This window comes from Lichenostomus cassidix, unplaced genomic scaffold, assembly GCF_008360975.1.
Source record: "Lichenostomus cassidix isolate B80296 unplaced genomic scaffold, HeHo_3.0 HiC_scaffold_660, whole genome shotgun sequence".
NCBI classification, from domain to species: Eukaryota; Metazoa; Chordata; class Aves; order Passeriformes; family Meliphagidae; genus Lichenostomus; species Lichenostomus cassidix.
The window spans coordinates 37,528-44,407 of record NW_028147680.1 but is presented as its reverse complement, the minus strand read 5'-3'; positions in this window follow the sequence as shown (position 1 = coordinate 44,407).

Below are 6,880 nucleotides of genomic sequence, written 5' to 3'. Positions count from 1 at the left end.
AAGTGCTGTATGGTACAAAATTAAGCATGAATTTCTTGTAATGACAGTGATGAAAAGAAGTTGCCCCAAGAAGTTGTATCTGCTCCAACCACAGATACATTTAAGATCAGATTAGGTGCAGCTTGAGCTCCTTGTGTCGCTGATCATAGCAGGAAGGCTGGACTAGATCACCTCTAAATTTCACTTCTAATCCAATCCATTCTGTGATTCTAAAATCCTTTTCCTATCCATTGCTGAGAGAATATCTCCCCAACACCAGGCTTTCTTTTCTCCAGGGTGAACAGTCCCAGCTCCCTCTGCCTTTCCTCATGCAAGAGGTCCTCCAGTCCCATTATCATCTTCCTGGCCCTTCACTGCCTCTCTCCAGGACATAAAACTCCTTCTCGTAGGGGGAGTCAAGCTGTGCCCCCAGTACTCTAGTGTGGCCTCAGCAGTGCTGAGGAGAGAGGAGACATCACCTCCCTGAGCTGCTGAGAGCATTTCGTCTAAGGCTGCCCAGGATCCCAGCGACCTTCTGTGCTTCCAGGGCCAATTGCTGGGCGAGCTGCCCACGAACGCCTCGGGTCCCTTTGGCAGAACGCGCTCTCCATGCGGTGCTGCCCTTGCCGTGCCCCGGAGCCCCGCTGGCTGTGTCGGGGCGGGCAGAGGCGCCGGCGCTGCCCCGGCGAGGCGGGGCCGGGCGGGAGCGGCCCGAGCGCGGCTCCGCTCGGCTCCTGGGCGGCTGCGGCGGAGCCGGGGCTGGTCACCATGTGCGCTGGGCTGGGGCCGTGGCTGGTGGCCTTGGCCTTGGCCTTGTGGCCGGCAGGTGACAGCCGGGCAGGGAGGGCAGCGAGTCTGGAGCGGGGGAGGATGGACAGGGACAGGGACAGGGACAGGGACAGGGACAGGGACAGGGACAGGGACAGATGCAGATGCAGATGGTGGGGGTGAGGAGGAAAGCGGATTTGTTACTGTGGCGGGCCGGGGGCACAGGGACACCAGGACAATGTCCTCGGTCCGTGGTCACACCCTGCCCGGTTCCTGCGCTCTCTCTTCGCAGGGCTCTGGGCACAGCTGAGGCTGGAGGAGGCTGGCGGAGGGCTGCGAGCACCTGGGGAATCCGTGACCCTGTCCTGCCGTGGATCCGGATTCAACTTTCATTACTATGATATTTGGTGGTACCATCAGGCACCTGGAGGCAGCCTGGAGTGGGTGTCCATTATCAGCCCTGATTCCTCTCTCAATAAAAGTGGGCCAGCAATGCAGGGTCGAGCCTTGTTGTCCAGAGACAATTCTCGGTCCGTGTCATCCCTATCGCTGTGGGCCTTGGATCCCCTGGACTCTGCCCGGTATTTCTGTGCCATTTCACACGGGGACAGGAAATCCTGCTGTGCTCTAACACAAACATATGGGGCCTGCAGCAAGGTCCATGCGATTCTAAGACACAGACTTCTGAGGTAGCTCAGGGCTGCTCCCAAGAAATCTGGGGCTATCCCTGGACAGCACAAGTGATCCTGGCTTTTCATCGAGAGCTCTTTTCCCTTCGATGGCTTATGGCATATCTGAAATCCCCAATGCCTCATTCTGTAGAGGTTGTTCAAAGCACAAAGCAGCCTGGTCACTCTGCCTGCCTGCAGCCTGTCTCTGCCTTCCTTTGCTCTCCTTCTTCCCGAGGGCACTCAAAGCACCTGGGCATTGACAACACCTTTGCCTGCTTCCTTTGACACTTTTAGGGGCCATCTCCTCGCACCACTGAGAGCAAAGCAGTGATGCAATGGGCCTGCTTTTCTTTCAGCTGCATTTCAAGGTGATGAGATCCAAGCAACAAGCTCTGCAGTGTGGTGCCCAGCAGGGAGTACTGGGACCCTCGATTGCACTTACAGCTCCAAAGCCTCCTATATTTACATGGCCTGGTATCAGCAGTGTCCTGGTGGATCCCTGCAGTACTTGCTGCAGGGCCAGGGCCATGGAGGCTCCTACAGCCACACAGCCCCTTTTGCCCACAAGGGGTTTTCCTGCCAGGCTGACAAGAGCTCTGGGACACTGACCATCAGTGGGCTGGAGCTGGGGAACAGTGCACTCTATTACTGCACCCTGGAGGGACCACAGTGAGAGCGAACACACTTGGGGTGTGCCTGGGCAACATCAGCTTCCTCCCCTCCTGTGTGCTCACGTGGGTCACAGCCCATGCAAGGGCAGAGTCAGTGAGTGGGCTGTGCCTGGGGTCAGGGAAATGGGGTCTCATTGTGCCTAAGGGCTTGCAGAGGAGAGGAGTGGAGGGCAGGGGAGAGGGAAGACTATTTCAATTTAAAATGAGCTACAACGACTGTCTAGTCCAATTGCCTAAGCCCTTCAGGGCTGAACAAAAGCTGCAGCATGTGTCAAAAGACATTGTCCAAATGCCTCTTAAACACTCACAGGCTGGAGTCATTGACCTCTCTAGGATGCCTGTGTGGATATTTCATTTCTCTCTCAGTAAAGAAATGCTTCCTAACATCCAGGCCAAACCTCCTCAGTTGCAGCTCTTGACCATTCCCACATGTCCCATCACTGTGTACCTCCCTTGAGAAGGGAGAATATCCTTCTCAACCTTCTTTCCTAAAGAGGCAGAGACAAGGATTAGGTCCTCAAATTCCTTTTTTCCAGACTAGACAAATCCTCTGTGATCTTGGCACCATGGGGAATCTAGTATGTTCTACCATGCTGGAGCATCCCCAAGTTTCCAAGAGCACCATAGCTCTCCCTGGCACCCAACTGCTTTTCCCAGCCTCAAGCCCCCAATCTCCGTGGGTTTCTCTACACTCTCCAGCTCCCTTTTCCCACCCCAGTCCTAATGATCCCCTCTACAAGGCACCACATCCAAGTACCCAGGGAAAGAAAGAGGAGGGAATGGATTCAGTCTGTGGTAGGACTGTGTGGAGTGGGCAATGCTCCCTAAAAGGATGGTGGCAGTGAGGACAATGCCACTGTCAGGATTTAGAGCTGTCCCTTCCTGTGGTCCTATGAAGAGCCATGGGGTCCTTCTGAAGAGGAGGACATAGGGAAGGAAGGAAGTGTCCTGGTTGTGCTGTGCAGCCCCAGCAGCCTGGTCCCTGCAGATTCCTGTGCTGCCTTTGCTGCCTGGGCCGAGATCCAGGAGGGTTTTGACAGGAAGATACAGCTGGAGAAATGTCATCACTGTGGAGAGAGTAGGGTGCTGGGCCAGAGTGCAGGGAGAGGTGTGAGGAGCACTTTGGCTTAGAGGTGCCCTGGCCAAGCTGAGCTGGGATCCTGGGGCATCCCATCTGGGAGCAACTCCTCAGTAGCAGCAAGGGCCAGGGGGCAAGGGAAAGGACAAGCTGACAGCCTCTCTGGTCAGCCTGAAAGTCCCAGCAGCAGTCTGCAAGACTTCCTCAGGGAAAGACCATGGATGCCCCCACAGAAACACATCACCTTTTCCCCACCACAGCATTTCCTGCCCAGACTGTCTGTTCATGCACCACACAGGGTGAGAAACACCAAGGAGAGCACAAGAGCTTCAAGTTGTGCTCCTCCTGCCCACAGCTCTCCCCTCTCTGTTGTCACAGACAGAGGGAGGGCCTAGGAGGGACTGGGCCTGAGTGCAGTGACAGAGGCGCAGGCAGGGAAGGTGTGGGCAGAGCTGTTGTGCAGGCAGACAGAAGGTGCAGAGAGGTGAGCCAGAGCAGGCCTGGCCATGTGGAGTGCCCTGTGCACTGTGGGCTTCTTGCCCATCGTAGGTAAGTGAAGGGAAGGGCTGATGCCCCCTGGAGCTGAGCGTGGCCCTGTGCTCTGCTCGGCTCTGGGCAGCTGTGCTGAGTGCTTGCAGCCAGACCTGTTCCTGGCTCCAGCTGCCCAGCCATGCCTGTGGAGCCCGGGGAGAACAGCCCTGCTCCTCTTCTAGCTGGCAGCTCGGCACCTCCATCCATCCATCCATCCACGCTGCCTCCTCTGCAGCCTGGGCACTCGCAGGGCACCTCCCTGCTGCACTCAGACCTTGGGGCACAGCGCTCTGCCCTGGCACTGCACACTCTGCTGCTGGGCACTGCGGCCCCTCTGGCAAAGACCAGCTGGAGGATGGCAGCACAGGGCCCAAGCCTCAGCTGCCCGTCACAGCTTTTGTCTTTCCTGTGCTCATGTAGAGCAGTTTCAGGGACAGGAGAGTGGCTTCCTCACCATCCTGTCTGGGCAAAGACAAAGGGATTTTTCACCCAATGGTGTAAATCCTTCTTGCTTCTTTGGGGAAAATCAGAAAAAGCTTCCTATCTGATAGAGAAAATCAGGGAGGGAATTGTGGTGTCTCCTTCCTTGTGAGCCTTGATAGCTGCTACCAGCTCTGCCCATGTGTGTCAGCTGGGTTCAAAGAGGATGATTTTTTCCTCTGGTTCAGTTCCAGTCGGAAGCCCCACCAGCATTGCCCTGACCTTTGCTGACTCTGGAGCGATCATGGCTTGTTCTTTCTCTCTGCAGCAATCACTGGCCAGATGACCTTGGAGCAACACTCCAGGGAAGTGACCGTGCGAGACGGAGATGCAGTCACCTTCCAGTGCAGCATGAGGGGAGCTGATATGAGCAAGTACCTCATGTACTGGTACCGTCAGGGCCCAGGGGCCTCTCTGGAATGGATTTGGTTTCATGATTCAACCTATGGAGAAGGTTTCCAAGATCGCTTTAAGGGAGAAAAGGAGACCTCCCAGAACAGACTCCAACTGCAAATTGTGGCAGCAAAGCAAGGGGATGCAGCAATGTATTACTGTGGAGCAAGAATCACACTGGAGCAGCTCTGCAGCACAGTAGGCCCAAAACTTCCAGATGGGGAAGACAGATCACTCAGCATTTCTTTCTAGCAGCTGCACCCCAGGGCGCTAGTCAGGCACTGGCAGGTGCAGGAAACATCCGTCTTGCTTGGTGACACTAAAAGGCAGTGGAGGGAAATGTGGTAGAAGGGCTGCTACCACTTGTGGTGTAGGAGGATCTCTTCTGGGAACTTCAGAGGTTGTCTGGGGAAGTACATGTTCAGTGCTCATTGCCTGGGCTCCTGTGAACCTGTGACTGCATGTTTGTTTTGGTTTGAAAGACAGGTGTCTGCTAAGAGAGGTTGAACCCTCCCTTAGGACAGAGAATGTGATTTCCCCTCCCTCAGAATTATTTTCATTTTGAAATCAAGGGCTTTCAGGCAAAGGTATGGGAAAAGGAATAACAGTTCTTTACTAGTGTCTATAAACAAGCAATAACAATAATAGCAACCACAAATAGACCGAGAAACCAATAGCAGATGACTTTTGAGCTGCTGAGCCTTTTCCCGTGTGGTGCTATCACGGTCGCAAGCAGCAGGGGCGCTGTTGAGTTTCCGGTTGGGCAGGGCAGGTGCGATGACTGCCGAGCGGCTGCAGGTGGCGCTGTGGCGCAGGGTCAGGTCAGCCTCACGCAGCTGGTGGTGGCGGAAAAGGCTGAGGAGCAGGCAGGGCAGCAAGCAGCTCAGAGCGACGAGCACGGTGGCAGGGGCAGGAGCTGGCTCTCCCAGGCTAGCCGGCGAGGCAGCAAGGACTCTGCAGTCACAGCAGATGCCGCGATCTCGTGCGGCAAAGTGGGGTGGACAGCAGGGACAGCCAGACTGTGAGAAACACAGCCTGGAAAGCGTGCACTTCCCAGTGGGAAAGAGGTTGAATCAAAGCTCACCCAGCCAGGAGAAGAAGACAGGGCACAGTTGGATCTCCTGTGGTCGCAGCCAGAAGTAAAGAGCAGTCTCTCCTCCAGGTGTCTGACAACAAGAGTGCCAGTTCCAAGGCTGGCTCTTTCCTTCCCCTGCCCCACCCAGCACACCCTTTTGTCTCTTACAAAAGAGTTGATGGCTTTAATCACCCAGCAATTTGTTGCGTAGTAACAGGGATGAAGAAAAAATTCCAATGCCCCCCAACCTCCTACAATGTTCTAGTGATGGGATGAGATGCTCTCTCAGGGGTCAAGGTCCTGGCTTTTCCTCTGGGGAACCCGAGCAGATGGTGAGGATCTTTTCCAGTGAGATCAGGTGTTGAAAAGGTCCCAGTTCAATGGCTGCTCTTACGATCACAGGCTCACCCATGGTAGGAGGAGCAGTGCAGGACAGAACTCCATGGTGGCAGCGAATCCTCCCTGCAGCAGCAGCCTGGCACCAAGACTGCAACCATCTTTCCTCCGATCCTAACAGAAATAGAGCCAGCGAAGAGCTGAGCCCAGCCCCTCACCTGCCAGCCAAGATCTCGAGTATTTCTGCACTTCCCCAGAGAAAGCCTCCAGCTAGGAGGGTAGCCAACTGTACCCTTCTTCCTCCTCCCCCACCCTGCCAAATCTTTTGTCTCTTAAGTATCGTGTTATCATTTCTCAGCCAAAATCTGGAAGAAAATTCCCTGAGAGAAAGAAAAAAAATAAGAACAATTCCTTACCTCCAACATGTGTTGATGTTGAAAAAGTCCCATTTGCCAATGCCAACTGTGTAACCAACTACTGAGCTGCATGATCCATCCACTCCTCCTTCTCCTCACCTCGCCCCTCTCCAGCAGGATGAAGGAGAATTCCATCTGGGCCCACATGCCCTTGGCCACTGCCCCCTGTGTGATGCAGCCCACGCAGCAGCTGGAGCAGCCTCAAACTCACAAAGAGTTCATTTATTTCTATGACCTTGCTAAGCTGGGGGAATCCCACAGCAAGAGCCAGGCAGAGGCACAGAGAGACACCACCATCTAAACTGGGTCCATGCTAGAGGATCCCTGGGCGCAGTGCACCCTGGGCTACCAAGGGTAAATCCCAGCTTCAAGGTCACTTGAGCGATTTACAATCCTCCTGAGCCTTCTGCTTTTAATCCATTCCTCCCAAGACTCCCAGAGCCACCCTGCTACATCCCAGGACTCCTGTCACACTATCACTA